The following is an 18,564-nucleotide window of genomic DNA, read 5'->3' on the forward strand; positions in this document are numbered from 1 at the left end:
CTATTGTTTTTTGTGCCTAAAGAATAACAATCTTGATGGAATGATTATTCATCCACGAAGGGGTTAAACATATCAGGAGTGGATTGGTTTCTGGTCTGAAAGGCAGGACTGAAACTCTTTCAGAGTCCTGCTTACCCATGACTGGCATGATATGAATAGCTTTCTGTGAGGTTGATTGATGGGGACAGTGTCCTCCCACTGTGCTTTATTTGTGGTTAGGGAACGAAGTGGAAGCATGCAGTCAAACACCTGGCACCTGTTTGCAGCCCGCTGCAGTCTGTTATTACAAAGACTCAGTGCACTTTGAGTAAGCTGTGTGTGCACGACTGACGATCTAAAAACAAGCGTATTCGCCATACATAAACGTAATCTTCAGAATCACATTTAATGATTCACACCTCAGTATCACAATGATTCATGTTAGGAATAACAAGCTTTGGAGAACAGATGATATTTCAATGGCAGCTCTTGTAGAACCAATTAATCAACCCACACAAACAGCAAGGTCTCAGAACGCAGCCTGTGGGGTGTCCTGGGTATTGAAATTCGTATTGACAATTGTGCAATTGTGCGTGGCCCATTAAAATCAGGCAGAAGCACAGACGAAAATGAAATTCCCCCTAACAGGGGGGGGAGGCTGTGCAGAGTGCTGCTGTCTGCTTGACCTTTGCCCTCCGAATAAGACAGGCAGCCGTGTGAGTGAGGCATCTGTTGAGATATTTTACCCTTGGTCGAATGCCAAAAACAGACCAGTCCATGCCTGCCTTACAGCTGAACTCGTTTTCTCTCCATCCCTCCACCCTGGCAGTGGAAGAAACAAAAACAGTTTCCTTTGACGTCTCCTTAGCCGTTTAGGGCGGATCTCACAGTTTCACCTCTGTAGTTGCGAAAGACACAGTTGCAGCTTGTAAAGCCTCATTAGCATTCAGACAGATGGAATCTTACTTCTCTGCCTTGTTTTTTCTCCTCACTTTGTCATTTATTTGTTTGCTTGAGGGTGCAGGGCACAAAGTGTTGGCACGAGGAACACAGGACAAAGAAAAGACCATATGCTTTTAGAAGAAACATTTTAATATCATTTCCATAGTTGATAAGGTTATTTGAAAGTAACTAACAGTTTACAGAGTGTCTCTTCGGGGTGTTCGGACAGGAAGAGAAAGTTAATAATGTACGGTGGTTTTGCTGTGGAGTTAAATAATTTTAATTCAGTTTATTTTACTTAATTATCAGAACAGTAGTTAGCACCGATGCCTCACAGCAAGAAAGAAGAAGAAAGGTTTCCCCGTGCTTGTGCGGGTTTCCTCCTCCTACCACCAAAAACATGACAGCTAAATTCTCCTGTTGGCAACCTTGAAAAAGGTGCTGGATTAGATCTGGAGTTGGTCTCCAGGCATTGTCCACTGGCTGCCCACTGCTCCTCAGGGAAGGGTTAAATGCACACAAGTTCCACTGTTACCTAAATTCTTACTGATGATTCTTTTAAAGCACCAGTCACCACCCGTCATGTTTTCCTTAGGCCAGTAACCTGCAAGCTGTCGGACTTCACAGGTGTTCTCTCTGCTGTCACTCAGCTGTCATCTCAGCAACATAACGTTCGTTGTGTTGCTGTATACTTGCACGGCGATTGCGACCCTTTTCATTTGCTGTTGCGTCTTTCTTGCTCCCAGAAACGCGTTGCATTATGAATCCAGTTCTCTTTCAGATTTTGACCCAGGTGTCAGGCTCCTGGCAGAGTCAGTCTCCTGTGGTTTCAGCACGAGAGTACCTGAGCTGCACCCACCAAATTGGCTCTGGCTCAAGGTGAATGTGAGTTCTTAGTTTTTGAGATAAGAGCCTCAGGCATTTCTCTGAGCCCTGGGCTCCAGCTGCCCCACCTTCACGAGTTGGCAAGCCTCATGGCAGTCAGCGATTCACCTGTTGCTAGGCCATCTCCAGCTGAAGAAACTGTAAAACTCACGTTTCATTGACAATATCAATCCTGCTTACTGTATAGACTGCATATAAACTTGTATTCATTCACGCGTAATCACTTTGCTGTATATCCTTGCTTATGTGTATTTGATAGTTTTACATTTGTGTTTACCTTATTTCTTTCCACCATATTTATTCCACCAAAATGATACACACATGTATGACAATATATGTGACAAAGTATCAGTTTAGTGCACTAGTGCAACAATGTTACAATCACACTACTGTTTATACCCACTATATAGACAAAAGTGTTGGGACAGCTGACCTTCACACCAACAGGGACTTTAATGACGTCTCAGACAGCTTTGCAGCTCTAACAGCTTCCACTCTTCTGTGAAGGCTTTCCACAACATGTTGGAGTGTTTCTGTGGGAATTTGTGCCCATTCATGCAGTAGAGCATTTGTGAGGTCACACACTGATGTTGGACCAAAAGGCCTGGCTCACAATCTCCGTTCCAGTTCATCCCAAAGGTGTTGGATGGGGTTGAGGTCAGGGCTCTGTGTGGGCCAGTCAAGTTCTTCCACACCAAACTCATCCAACCATGTCTTTATGGAGCTTTGCTTTGTGCACTGGGGCACAGTCATGCTGGAATAGAAAAGGGCCTTCAACAAACTGTTGCCACAAAGTTGGAAGCATAGCATTGCATCATATTATATGAATATTGAACATTGCACACATACACTGCACATTTATTCATCCAGTAGGCTTCATTTGGGCTAAACCTTCAATCCAGCTTCACACTATGAACTACAATATTGTTAGAGTTTACACCAAAGCTACTCAGATTTCATTAGGAAATTTCCCTTGCCTCATCCTCTTGCTCTCACTCTTCTTTTTCATTTATTGTTCATGCTCCATTTTTTGTGCAGCACAGTGCTTTGAGTTTAACAATTCCACACAGATTTTGTTTTTATATACATGAGCTTGGAGTTTTCACAACTGTGTGCATAACTCCAGAGGGTCACCTGTAAAACTGCCCATGTGTGCTGCCGGTTGATTGATTCTCACTTTTTCTTCATGGTTTTCTGAAAATATGTTGATATCCAATCGCATCATGTCAGGTGTGCCCATATGTCTCCTTTATTAATGTTCCAGAAGAACATTAAACAACATGACTGTACTTGTTCCAAACCCACAAAGGCAAAGTGAGGTCATCCTCCACTACCTCTGATCATCATCGGCCATGTCCGGGCCCGTGTGCCACCTGTGACCCTGCCAGAATTGTGTTCAGCCTCGGCAGGGCCTGGCAGATGCGGGGATAGGCTGGTTGGCGTGTGACATGTGCTTCGTGTCTCTGAGGCCATCTGGACATCAACATCCACAACCTGCTTTACTCCCACCACCTGCTTTAAATTCTTACCTCAGTTTTTCTTTGATTGCATCTCAGTGTTGAGTCTGTATGTACATTTGCAGGCAATGTCAGTGTTTCTCTGGACGCCTTCCAAATGTGACCAGTGATGACATGTTTATGTCCAGAAAATGATGTGGGCTTTGCAGACAATTGGCAGACTTTCTGGGGAAAACCTGATCTGATTAGGAGAGACGGCATTCATCCCACTTTGAATGGAGCAGCTCTCATATCTGGGAGTCTGACTGAGTTTCTTAACAAACTATAACCATGACAACCCAGAGTGGAGACCAAGCAGAGTCGCAGTTCTAAATGCCTCTTTACATAAAAATTGATCAAGACCAACATTTCCACAGTTAAGATAAGAGAATTAAATGTGGTCTCTTAAAGATTAGATCTGTCATCTAAAGCTGTTTAGTAAATGACTTGAATATCAGATTATGATCCAGATTTATTGTGTCTGATTGAAGCTTGGCTTGGGCCTCTGAGGAATATGTTTGTCTGAATGAATCCACTCCCCCCAGTCGTGTTAATACTCACATTCCTCGAGTCACCGGCCGAGGAGGTGGAGTTGCAGCCATTTTTGGCTCAAGCCTAGCAATCAGTCCAAAGCCTAATCTCAGTAATAATTCATTTGAAAACCTTATTCTTTGTTTTTCACACCCAGCCTGGAAACAAAGCAGGTAGTTTTAATTGTTACAGCACATTGCGCTCAAGTTGCATACTCAGAGTTTTTAATCAAATAAGGTAATTATTGGGATAATTTTAATGCTCATGTAGACACTGATAACGACTGCCTTCACAGCATTTATGTCTTTATTAGACTCGATTGGCTTCTGTCAGTCTTCTAGCACGTCTCACACCTCATGCTTTGCATCCATCCATCCATCTCTCCCTCCTTTTTCCTTGGGGACACCACACTCCATTGGCCTTAAATATTCCACTTTCTCTCATTTCTAGTCCCCCTCTCTCTGACCTTTCCCAGATAGCTCTCTGTCATTTTCATTTCCCATCTCGCTGACCTCTGCCAGACAAGCCAGCCAATTATTTCCACTTTACAGCCATAAAAAGCAGTGGGGTGCAGCTGCGGTCACACAAGAGCACAGAGGACATATGGTGCAGAACCTCAAGAGAGAGAGAGTGTGTGTGTGTGTGTGTGTAAGTGTGTGCGTGCTACTTACACTGAATACAAGAATCACTGTCCTGTAATCTGCCCGAGGGACTGCAGCTTTTTCAAGGTAAAAAGAAACGTCACACCGTACGATCTACTTTATGTTGAAAACTGTCAACTGTGTCTGCATTTGTTTAAACAATTGCAGATCTTCAAAAAAATTAAAGTGATTCTTAGGCAGCTTTGTCAGTCCAATGTGGATGGCTGCAGACATGGGGGCAGAATCTGTTAAGATTCAAAATAATCCAAAGTTTTGACCCAACTAAGCAGGTGACTCACAACCACAGATTAAAAACACAAAAGGAGAGTTTACTGACACCAAATGTCAGTCAATTAGAAGGAACAAGGAACTACTTAAAGATTCTCTCAGAAGAGGGGAGCTGAAAATGGAGACTGCATGGCGAATGAGTGCTGCTGATGTTGGCTACTGATCGCAGGTTTGGCTCTTGGTGACGCACACACACACACACACACACACACACACACACATACAGAGGGGAAGCAGAGGAAACACTGAGGAAACAAATGGCAGGCGTAACAGAACCATGTGGAACCCAGCCAGAGCTACACCACACCTACATCCACATTATAATTTTTTTTTTTTTTTTCATTTTTTTGGGTTTTCCCCTCAAACGGAAACTTAGTCTGTTTTAGTTTCTAAACTTCAGGACTGTATGGATGTACAGCACCTTGTATGGATGGGAGGAAATGAAGAGTTTTAATAACAATGACAGGAGATAATTCAGTATGGATAACAAATTACAGGCATCCCTGACCTTTGTGTTGTGCAGTCAAATTATACACTTTATAATAAGCCGCAGACAAGCTAATATTCAAGCCATTGGTGCCGTTTCGTCAGGTCTACCTGCAGCTCCAGTGGGTGCTGAGCGGGATTATTTGGTCTGCGAGGCAGTGATTCCTGCAGAACGACGAGAATATTTTCAGTGGCCAGATTGGTCAGCCTGTCAGCATGCAGAAGGAGCGGTGACAAAACAATGTGCCCGTGGTTGTATGTGTGGCGTGCAAGAAGCAAAAACTGCCAAAGCACTTTGGGCCATCCTGAGAAGCTGTTTGAGTCATCAGTGTGTGTGGGAGTGAAAAATGCACTCAGTTTGCTGCGCTAATGTTCAACAGTTTGCTTGTATGTGAGAGCTTTGGACAGCCTGCTGTTTAAGCGTTTAAGCTGTTTTCTCATCACTGGCCAAAGGTGACTGTACTGTAAAGCAAATACAGTCAAAAGGCAGTTTAAAGAGTAGCCCTGCCTATGCATGTGTTACTGTGGAGCATTAAAGTGAGTGAAAGGATGTTATATTGTCAGTATTTATTATTTAAGACAGACACATGATGCAAAGAGGGCAAAGAAAATAATCTGAAAGAAAAAAACATATTGCTGTTTACAGTATTTCAGTATAAATATTATTATTCAGGAGTATTCTGTGCCTCATCAGCCACACATTGTAAAAGGATGGCTCATTACTCTTTTGCCAAGAAGACCCTCCTCCTTAACTTAAAAGCAGGAAAAACTGAGCGTCTCACTGTGGACGGACCACTTCACAGAGCACATAACAATGGAAAAAAACAGCAACAACAACAACCAACACATATATGTCATATACACAATCTCTGTTTCACTGTCTGTCGTTGTTTTATTTTCTTCCTCTCATATTATTTTCATTTTTGCTGTCCTGACAGTGTGATACCTGTGTACACTGACGTGTTCTCAGTCGTGCTTATGTGGATGGTGATTATTTCTGAAACATTGCTGAAATGCTGTGTTATGTATGGAAAACCAAAAGGACCCTAAATGCCTCAGAAATGTGTTCTACCATCCAAGAAGCAGATCACAAAAACATGCCAAAGATGTGTGAAGACACAGCAGGGTGTAAATTGCATCTTAGGCAGGTGTGATGGCCCACGTGTCTCCATGTGTGGCCTGCTGTTACTGCCATAACCAAGCAGACAGCGGTTTTTAAAAGTTCAATGTCTTTTTTTTTTTCCCCAAAACGGCCTCCTACACCTTAAAACTCCCCGTGCTGGCTGCCCCTTTTGACACTTTCTCTGCTGTTAAGTTTGTGTGCTCTGGTCTGTTCATGAACTTTTTAGCCACTGTCGCTTTCCGCATTCGCCAAGAGCAGAAAGCTGTAAAACAAATTCTAAACTGAGAGGACAGACTGCAAAGATGCCTTAAAACCACAAGTCAAACAGGCCCTTTGCCACACGAGGAATCCATTATTTTGTAAAGTCCCATTTTTGTGTAGTTAACTTTGTGACTTTTAGGCCTTTTTGAGCTCCTCAGACTGTCACTTAGTGCTACACGAGTGCAATGTAAATGCTGTGATGAGCCTGGATTCAACCTCCAGAGTAAAACACTGAGTGCTTTAACTGCCACCGTGTTCAGTGCAGCTCACCTCATCGTCAGCCCTCATCACACATGCTGTACATGCTGTCGTTCTGGCTAGAATTGTGGACAACACAGTTTAATGTAAGGAATGAATACACTTGTCATATTTCACCCTGATTATATCTGCACGTGTTGGAGCACTTCAGAGAGTTATTGGAATGACCAAAAGGCGATTGTGAAACTTGAATAAAAGTGCATTTCAGTGGCAGAGTTGAGATCTCCTTGTACCTGCTAACTTGGCGGTCGTCCCATGCAGTGACCCCCAAACGTGATGCTTTCAGCTCTATGCAAAATAAGCAATTAAATGGCAATGAATCTGGTTTTGAATATAAAATATGACTACAGAGGCAACAATAAGCCTTTTCTCCATCTGTCTCTTGTACCACCTCATCCCCCCACCCATGTGTGTGTGTGTGTGTGTGTGTGTGTGTGTGTGTGTGAGGCTAAAAAACACTCGTTTGGATCAGAGAGCTGAATGTTTATTATCTCATGCCCTCACACACTGAACCTAAATTCTAATTGGTCCTTGGCTTGCTGCCAGTGAGCCACTGATGTTGTCTTGTTTTTGCCGCTTCCTATTAAACATATTCAGAGAACAGAATATTTAGAGTTCAACATTTCTCCTCCAGTGTTTTTTAGCTTTAGGTAGTGGGTTGTGGGAGTTAAAGACGCTGTATTCTTCCTGCAGACCTTAAATCATGAAACATTGGAATGGATCAAATCCCCATTATCAGAATGATCCCACAGAAAACTCTACCACATTAGAAGAAGGCATCACTTCAAGCTCTAGGAGTTGATAGTTATGGTTAAGAGAAATTTATCCCCTGATATTAATCCATCTTCCTTCCTATGAAGGTATCTTAAAAGCCCTCATTTTGTATTTTTAAGATGGTTCAAACTCTTTTCTTTTTTTAATGTTTTGGAGCTCGGTTGGTGTTTTTTGGTCACAGTGAGGTTGTAATCGGTTTGGGTTTGTCGTTTTAAGCCGACAGGTGTGTTGCTGGTGTGTAGTGTGTGTGTGTGTGTACATGTAAAGGACTTGACGGGGTTAATGGATGGCATCGCGTCGAGATCACCATGCCTCTCATTACTCTGTGAATGATTGTGCATCAGAAGTTGCTGAGGTGGTTGGGCCTCAGTCGTCTTGTTGGTGGACAGCACTGATAAGGCGAATGCGGTATTCGATAATAATCATTAACAACACATCGCTTCCTGTCTCCTGTCTCTTTCTGCCATCTAAAAAAAACATCACTCTGTCTAATGTCGCACCTTTAGATAGCGTTGAAATCGCGCAGAGCGAGTTCTCGAGGCAGAAAATTGTCTTAAAGCTGTAATCTTCTTTATGTCTGCCATGTGGTTTCAGACAGAACACAAGTATACATGAATCTGAATAACAACACTGAGGACATGAACCTGACTGCTAAACTTCAAGTCAGTGGATTTGTTTATGTTCTGTATGTCACAGCCGAGACAAAGAAACATTGTACATGTGGTCAGGAAGGTGATCTGATAAGAACCAGTCCAGGTTATGTCCTGCTGAGGGGAAAACTGGAGGTGGAGAAAAGACACAGAGTGACAGGTACATAGACACAGAGTGCAGGGCACACTGATGGACAGACAAATGAGCAAAGACAGACTGATGAGGCTGGGAAGCAGTAGGGACAGGAGCAGTGGCACATATGATGCAACAGGGGGCGCTGCTGGAACTGCAGTACAAGAGAAAGTGGAGGAAGAAGGACGTGCCGGTTTTCATCTGAAATGAAGAGCTAAAGACAAAGAAAATGTCTCTGAGACACAATCAGAGGCCAGAGAATAAAGTGCAGGAAAGATTAAGTTGTTCCTTCACATAACTCTGATTTATTTATCTTATTTATTTTATTTTGTGTTACCTTATTCTATTTTATTTTTATTTTATTTTATTCTTCGATTATATGTTACTTGTTATGTTCTATGTATGCACCAATCACCAAGACAAATTCCTAGTAATGTGAAATCTCTTCACTTACAATGGCAATAAAGTCTTTTCTGATTTCTGATTTCTGATAACCAAATACGTGAGAAATGTGAAGAAGATGTTTTGTTGACTCAGCTAGTTTTCTAATGACTGACCAGGAACTTTACAGGCTGGAAAAAATAGTCCACAAAGAGGATCTACAAAATATCAAACAGGTGCTTTTAATGTTTAATGCTGATTAGTGTAAGTAGATGAGCAGCTTCTGAGGCAGACTGAACTTCCTGAACTGATGCAGGAAGTTCAGTCTGCTGCGGATTTTAAGGTGTACATTAAGTGTTCAGTATTTCCCGTTACAACACAATCACAGAAAGAAGAGAACGGAGAAAGATACAAAGATCAGACTGCAGTCTTGCTATCATCTAATCTAATCGTCTAATTGCTGTTAATTGCTCCCATGTGGGAGTGCGGTGTTTCTCATTGGTGGGTTATTGTTAGTATTCTGTATCTAATGGACATGACACAGAGGGTAGTTTCTGTTGATACTCTGTCAGCGTCCCACACAAACCATGTGGATGAATGTGGTGAAGCTGCATTGTCGTGTTTCTTGTTCACTTGGTGGTTTTTAAGCATTTTGTTTGTAGTGTTAAGATTCCTCTGTTGCTCTCGTAACACTTGTTATACTATGGACTGTGTGCTTGTGCATTCCCAGAACTACCTGAAGCTAAAAGGTGTCAATATTACTGCATTGCACATTACTAAAGTATCTGGTGTCTGACAGAGAACCACACAATGAGAAGTTTTAGAGTCTTAGTGAGGCTAAAAATGGAAAGTTTGTCCTGAGGGCGGCACAGGAGGAAAGGTCATGGGGGTTATTGATGTGAAAAGGATTTTATCTGAGGAGTACAAACGTGCGCAGCAAATTAACCAAAATCTGATTTTAATGTTTGTTGTTTTCCGTTTGGAATTTGGAACTGACGAAAGGTCAGACAGTCAACAAAATTCTCTGAGCCATGAACATCCATGCACATTAATGCAACTTTTGCAGAATGACAGAGTAATTCTGTAAACAATTAAACAGCCTGCAGGACTATGAGAGACTAAGACTGATTACAGTACTTGAAAGAACAAAATGAAATGTTAATTATCTGGAGGCACAGATTTGGAGCACGGATCACTATTTACTGACTCCTGGAGTGGATTTGCATTCACTACACTGGTTGAATAACAGAGGAAAAGAGGCCATTAACCTGTAAATAACGAATGAATAAAGAACAAAAAGAGATAAGAGTCATAGAACTGCTGACATACAGGCAGACATGAGTTATGTGTCCAATGATCCTTGGATTTACTGGAGATAATACAAATGAAACCACGGAGCATTTTTTGCTCTCATGCAGCTTTGAGGGGATTCTTATGGTTTTATATGGCTGCTTGTCTTCTTAAAGCCTTTGTGAGAATGAGAAGTTATCAGTGGTACACTTTTCAATAAAATAATATACACATCTGGAGTAAACTACTCCAGATGTTTCTGTGTTAGTCCAACTCCAGCACTGCCATACATACAAGCTTAAGATATCTCTGCTGTCACATTTCAGCTGCATTGTTGTCAAAAGCGCCAGGTCCAGATGTTTCTGTGGTGTTAGTTCACATGCACATTTACTGTGTGTTCTGTTGTTTTATAAATGAGGAGCCCAGAAGACTCACAGATTAGATGTCTACATCCCAAAGCCTGTGAGACAGGGTGGTTATTCAGAAGAAAACATGATGCGTAACTGAGTAAAATAAAGAAAGATTATGTTGCTGTACACATTAGTATGTTAATTGTAAGCCAAGATCAGTCATGTCGAAGTCTGCACAATAAAAATACATTATCAAACAAATCAGGATTTTAATCAACTCATAGTGGTGGGCTTTGTCATGTATCTCACCGTACTGCACGAGTGCATAACAACATGCAGAGACTCTTTAAACTGCTGACAATCACAGACAGAGCTGGAGGAAGGCTGACAGGCAGACAGACAGGCTGACAGGCAGACAGACAGGCTGACAGGCAGACAGACAGGCTGTAAGTGGGTGTTTGCTTGTGTCCTGTGAAAGCTTCTAGACTCCAGACTCCAGGACACACGCTGCTTTAGCAGGCTTACCTCCAAGTGTTATTAGAACAAGATGGAACACCTGCTGTCTATACCCAACTGTACTTACCTTTGCTGATGGTTATAATAACATACATTCAGTTTTAAAAGTCTTATGAAACAAATATTTTGGGATCTTTAATGTAACAGGAACAACAAAAGCATAAATGTGTCGTCTGTGAGCATAGTGAAAGTGCACAGTGAAAACCGAGAGACTGTCGAGCCTACGACCCTATGGTCACAAGCTGCTTCTCCAACCTCCAGGTCACGGCTGCCCCCCAAAAAACAACACGGTAGTTGTCCTACAGAATCCATTGGCCAGGAACTGAACTTGGGTCAAATGCTTGCTATGCTGACCACTGTGCCACCAATGTAACCAAGTCAATAATGTCTTTTATGAAGTGTCCAGGGAATGACATTTCTTCATGCAGCTTACTGCAAAATAAATTAAATTAATGAAGAGATCAAAAATAAACACTGTAGCATTATATGATACTGGATCGAAACCAATAAATTGTAGATATCGTAAGTATCGTCTGTAATTGTAGATACTGTAGAGATCACAGGCCGAAAAGACCGAAAATGATAAGCAGGTCTTCGTATCACCTGACAATTCATCAAGATGGACTGAGATTCAGACTGGTCATATTACTCAGAGCGATGGCCAACCATGTAGGCAGAAAGCTCACAACAAACCTCTTCTTTCCTTTTTTTCAGCCTGTTTTCCAGTGCCGAGGGAGAATGTACACATTACAGCTAAAGTGCTTTAATCATCAATTCAGCCATTCCTTTCACAGATTTAGCCTCGTTTCTCTCCGTCTCTCCCTGAGAACCCAGTCAGTGTTACTGAAAGGGGGGCACAGCTGGGCAAATTTAACTAAGATTACAGATGTGTTTTCTGTACCACGCTGTATTACGCTTGCTGTTTGGGCCATGGGGTGACTTTTAATTAACCCTGAGAGGATAGGCGAGACTGATACTTCCTGCTTCATTCTGCATGTTGGCCTGAGGAAGACTCGGGGGAGCCCCTTTGGATCCCAGCTGCTTCTTTTCTGGTACAGAAGTGATGACCAGAATTTCTCAGATCCTCAGAAATTTAAGATAATTAAGGTATATGTGGACATTTAAAGTGAACACAAAACGCATTTCCAAAGTTATTAGTAAAAAACAAATCTATGTTGATGCCGTTTAACACGTGGCAAATAATTTGCCACATCACTGACCAGCTTGCAGTGGTCCAGTATTTGGTCGGCTTTACGGTGAAGGGAACGTGGTTCGCTTTCTGTTGGCAGAACATAAATCAAACGAAACTTCACGCAGCAACAACACAAACACGTGCTGAGAGAGCAGTTAAGGCAACACTAAATTACACCCAACTTCAGATTATGAGTAGAGCAGCATTCACACTTCAGCCCTGTATGTGTTGCAATGTGTCTATCTATCTATCTATCTGGTCAGGCACCACTGCCCTGTTGTCTGTTTAGAACTTTACGTTCTCAGGATGCAGGGCTTCTTGTGGTTCCTTGGGTCTCCTGAAGTAGAATGGGAACCAGAACCTTGTCATCCTGTGGAATCCAGAAGGCAGACATCCACTCTGTTAAAAAGTAGACTTAAAACTTATATTTAGGGCTGGCTTAGGCTTGCTACTAGTTTTGCTAGTTAACCTCGGAATGCTGGGGGACTTCTCACCGAGCTTCTCTTTCCTCCTCCTTGTAGCCACAGATTGTCTCAAGGTCTGCTGTACTTAATCCAAATCCTGACCTTCCTTTTCAGTGTTTATGAGTTTGTGTCACAACAAATACATGTTTCCATATTGCCTGTCATGTAAATCTATATTCCAGTTAAAAAAATGAAAAAAGAAACCAAATAACACAGCTTAGTGACACTAATGCTTCACATAAGCCTCAAGCTTCGTGTTGTCACAGTGGGGTTCTCATCGTTTGGAAGCTGTGTCGTTTCAGAGCAAAAAATATTGAAGTAATGCAAGCTGAAATGACAGCAAAAACAACTCACTCCTGAGCCAAAAGAGAAAATGACAAAAGGGCTGTGGCTTGGGTGCTGGGACACCTGTGTCACTGGCTGTGAAATTACTTCATCCCTCCGTTTTGCCTGAGGAGGACAGGCGACCCGAATGGAGAACTGAACCCCTTTGAAGGCTGGGAGATGTGATTTAGTGCTGAACTTTAAAAGAACTTCTGCTTTTCTGGGCACCCGGCATTGGTGCTAATGATCATATGAGGGAGCTTTAGAGGAAAGACACCGGGGGAGCACAGGCCACTGTCTGGGCACTGCCACCTCTGCGCTCCCTGTTATTTGAGACTATGGGAAGGCAGCGAAACAGCCAGTCTCATAACAGCTAAGCCCCTCCGGAGCAGGTGCACTCCCAATGGATGCTAGTCATAAAACGCTGATGCCTAACCTGACTGAGGCAAAGAACTGAAGAAAATCGCTTCATTTTAGAAGTTAAGGAATATTGGTGCAATGCTGACTGAGGTGAGACGCTGTGTAACACTCAAACAGACAGGAATGATTTCCAGCTCATTTTCAACCCATATTTAATTGAATGCATGCAAAGACATTTGATGCTTGAACACCTTCCATAAAAGCTGAGACAGGGACATGTTAACACTGTGTTACATCACCGTGTTGTGTTGAGAAATGATGACCAGCTCTTGAAGTTTTGGAAATTTAATTCTTTCAAATTCTTTTATGAGAGACGACTTCTTCTCTGTGTTTGTGTTTTTCATTTCATAATGCCTCTCACATTTCCAATGGGAGACTGCAGGCTGGTTATTTTAGTAGGGTTTTAACTTGCAACTGTGTGTTCTGAAATGTTCCCAAGCCCCTGCACTAATATCTTTTGTACAACTCATTTTTAAAGCGCTGCCTGACGGATTGAAGGCCAAAGGACACATTGCTCCTCTGGAATCTCTGAATGTGTTATTGATGATGAAGGCTGCAGAAGGTGAAATCTATTTATTATCATTCTATCTACCAACACAGTTCTAACAAAGTGGTGAACCTCGGATGCTATCACCTGTCACAGATGAACCTGCTTACCTGTGCAACGTTCCACAGGTGTTTTGAAGCATTCCACAACTTTCCCAGATTTCTCTTGCCCTACTTTTTCATGGAACATGTCCACATTAAATTTAGAAAAAGCTTGTATTTACAGAAATCAGTGAAGTTGTACAGTGTTTGAAACTGTTTTCAAATGCTGAAGCAACTTGTATTTCAGCTGCACTCCAAAATGAACATCAGCATTACATGTTATCTGTGATGATCTTTGAGGCTCAGATCGAGTGATAAGATTCCTGAGGGGTGTTTTATTCTGGTCAGTGACCTTTGACCTCTTCGCAGTGGGGGCTGTGAGCAGTTTTGTTCTGGTGTTCAGAAACAGCTTCTTCCCTTTCTGCTCTTTGCCGTTTCACTGAAGTAGTTTGTTTCGCACAGCCGTCACATGTGATGTCATATGATCTGAGCATCACGGATGTAAAATAACGGCAATATCGCTTGTGATAAAGAATGAACATTATCGCCGCATCAACCTACAGTTCTGCATCTTTTGAGAATGTTCTGCAGTGTCACAAGCACCGTTCAATGTGCTTCTGGAAACTCAGGGTCCATGAAAAGGGAAAATGTCTCGCTGCCTGTCAGTCGTGCTGACCAGCAGGATTTGCTACCACTCAGAGGGGATGCAGTCTTTATGACTGACATGATTTGCACCTGCAAACATTAATGCTATTTTAAGAAGCTGTGCAATAACTTAGTCAATTAACGTGCCATTTCTGAGCATCAGTCTGGGGCTTTCTGATTATCTTGGCCATCTCAGTGCTGATAAAAGGCTGGAGCTTAGTCTCAAACTTGAATTTGCATGTGTTTATCAATTAAACTGTTACATACAGCACATGTTTTAAGGAGCAATGAAGCACAGGATTTAAACAATATAATTTTGTTTTTCACATGAATATTGCCTCTGCATATACACAGTAACTGCCCCTACTTAGCTTTAGTTTGAATCCTGGGTCTGAGCTTGTATTCATTTACTTAATGTAAGACATTTCAGGTCACTCCAAATGTGTCGCTGCATTACCTTGTTGTCTCTTTTATTGGGGTAATATGTAATTGTCAAGCCACACCAAAAGTACAGCTTGGAGGCCCATTTACCAACTTTACTGACCACTGCATGTAAGCGACAGCCACGTGGACATGAAGTCATTCTGAATTCAGAAGCGGTTCAGCTCCTGATTGAAGACTTCATTCTGTAATATACAGTATGTGAGTAGAGAACAGCTTTGAGGGCATCTGTTTCATGATCTTTACGTGAATGTGTCTAGAATCATTTAAAATCTTAGACAGCAGACAGATAGTATAAATACTTTGTTTTATTGAGCAAAACACTGAACATGTGATGCAGAAAGTCTGACAGCTGAAGCCATGTTGGCTTCCTCACAGCCACCACCTCGTCCTCCTACCCTGCAGTCAGCCTGCTGACACCTGCTGAGAAGTTGGCTTTGGGCTCTGGGTGACTCGCTCAGAGCAACTTTGTTCATAAAGATAAAGCAGAAGAGTCTCAAGTGTCAGGATGATAAAGAGAGAGAACGGAGAAAAGAGAATGTCAGCATGAATCAGAAACTTGTCTGGATGACGATTCTGAATCTTGACGAATTGTGTTCAGTTGTTTAATAGTGGAAGGAAAAAAAGGAAGCTCTGAAGTCCACAGCAGAGCCAAGAGGTCAGCTTTAATCTGCATCCTTACAATCCAAATATCATAAACACAGCAAAACTGCTTGTTGCCTGAATGCTTGAGTAATTTACTGCTGTGCGGTGCCAGTAAAAGCTGCACAGCTGGTACAGCACCATTGAATGTTGACTGGAAAAATGGAAAAAGTATTTAGTAAAACGGACGTTGTGGGGCTCAACAGGAACATTTTCCAGTCAGTCTCATGTGGCCATTTTCTTCACCCCTGCATTACACACTTTGACCCAGAGCAAGCTAACAAACAGCCATGACATGTGGTGGATCGTTTGTGGTCAACAAAAGTCAATTCCTAATACAACTGATTCCAAATAATGTTGGGACGTTATGTAAAAAGTAAATACAAATGAAACCATTGCAAACAAACTGTTTTTACAGACAGCAGTTTTACAAGGTGTTCCTGGGTCCTTGTAGTAACATATTTTATACATTTGTGTTTTGCAAAGTGGTAAACCTCATCCCATCCTTGTTTGTGAATTACTGAGTCTATCAAAGATGCTCCTTTCATACCCAATCATCATCCTATCACCTGTCGCTAATGAACCTGTTTGAGCTGTTCACATGCAAAGATGGGACAAGGTTCACTACTACTGCAATGTGTGATAAAGGATATTAAGTTACGTTTAACCTAAAGGCTGGGGCCCCCAGTTGAGCAGAAACTCCCAACAGATGTAAAGTCTTTACTTACAAAAGTACTATTTTACAAAAGTACTAATTTACAACATATGAAGAACAAAGGTAATTTTCATTGTCTCTAATCCAACACAGAAGCCGTGCACCAGGTGAGTGCACGTGGTCTACCAACAGGTAAGAAACAGTACAAGAAATCCAAAAAATCCAAATGGTGAATCCAGTCTTGAGCAGGAAACACGAGGGAAAATTCCCTGAGAAGTGAACTGGGCAGGGAAGACTGAGGCAAGGCAGTAAATCACGAGGTTGGCGGTACAAAGGTAGCGAAGGTGGAAGGAGCAGACCCCTTAGGAATGGCGGGCCCCCCCAACTCTGCTTGGGATTGGCTTGGACAGACAGACAACCAAACATTCAGGGAAAGTGAGGGGAGGAGAGGAGACACACACAAGGAAAAACCACACAGACCAAAATACACAATCTTAACATGTTAGCATGTTAACATGCCTCAGAGACTTCAGGCTCCCCCTCAAGGTGCTCAGGAACTTTTACACCTGCACTGAGAGCATCTTGAGTGGGAGCATCACCACATGGATGGGCAGCAGCACAAAGCAGGACCTCTCGGCCCTTAGAAGCTCAGCTGAGCGGACAATCAGAACAACTCTACCCGACCTGCAGGACATTTACACCAAACGATGCAGGTCGAGAGCTGAGAAGATCCTCAGGCAGCCCCATCACCCCGGACACTCACTCTTCTCCCTGTTGCCATCAGGCCGTCGGTTCCGCTGCCTGAGAACCAACACTGAGAGGATGAGGAAAAGCTTCTTCCTCCAGGCCATCCGTCTGCTCAACAGTGAGCGTTGATCTGGACAATCCCACTCCCACCTGCACTACATGCACTAGATGTAAATACTGCACATGTAAATACGGCACATTCTCACATTTTTTATTTTATTTTTAATAACGTTTCTATTTTACAATATTTAATTTTTAATTTTTACTTTCCTATTTTTTGGTAGCAAGGACATAAAAAATTTCACTGCACATTGTACCGTGTATGATTGTGTGTGTGACAAATAAACCTATCTTGTATCTTGTATCTTGTATCTCTTATATCTTGTTATTACATGGGCTTGTGAACACTTTGCAAAGCAGTTAATAGCAAACAACTGTTGTTTGCAAATTATTGTATAGTGCTTTTATTGAGACCTTTTTTAAATTAGGGTTGTACAAAAATGTGTATGTGTGGCAGCTTTGCACATAAATTGGTATAATTAGGGTGCACGAGCTGAATGTGTATTTCATATTTGGTGTTTTACAGCACCAATGGGAGTGCAACAGATTTAGCTTGGAAGATCTGGAGTGCATCTCATGTTCAGAACTTATCATTTGGATCAAATGGTGAGGTGGAATGTTTTACTTTAATCTTAGGTCAAAACTGACAGTGGAGACGAGATATCTCACAGTGTGGACTGGCTGATTCAGCACGCCTGCTCCATTTGAAAGTCCCTAAGGTGAATTACCCAATCATTTTCCCTGTCCTTCCTTCATCACTCCTCATTGTATGGCCGTTCCTCTCTCTGCTGCCTTGCAGGTAATGCTGAGTGATAGCTTTCATTCCTACCCCAACAAAGATCACAGGAGGCATTCAGTTGAGATTTTTCTCGTACTCAAGAATTAATTTCTATGTTTCAAACTGATAATATTAACTGGAAAGGGCTGGAAAGATGCATAAAGCAAGAGGAAAGACACTGAGATTCTGTTGTCCTTACCAGTCACTGTCCCAAGAGGAAAAGCACAGCCTCATCAGCCCCACAGCACATCTCTCATGATCAGTCACTGACTATTTAAGGCTAAAAGCAAACCCTTCAGCTGAGCCTGCACAACTTCCCAGTCCTTCTGCTAAACCTCTAAATCCTTCAATAATAAAAACAGAGCTCCAAGGCACATGTTGTGCTAGCAGCCCTGCTTTGCTCGGAGCCTCTCTGAAACATCACAGTTCCTGAAATGAATGTCTGCTTTGTGCTCAAGACAGCCTCATTTCAGTCCAGTACTCTCCAAAACTTAAAACTTATGCATTTATGTGGGCTGGGCCATGCATAGTTCATCAGAGGGCAGTGAAGTCTAAAGTAGGACACACCTACTGTATTGCACTGTATTGCAGTGAGACTTCCGGCTCTATTGTTGTCAGGCTTTA

The sequence above is a fragment of the Scatophagus argus genome, chromosome 12 (genome assembly GCF_020382885.2).
Source record: "Scatophagus argus isolate fScaArg1 chromosome 12, fScaArg1.pri, whole genome shotgun sequence".
NCBI classification, from domain to species: domain Eukaryota; kingdom Metazoa; phylum Chordata; class Actinopteri; family Scatophagidae; genus Scatophagus; species Scatophagus argus.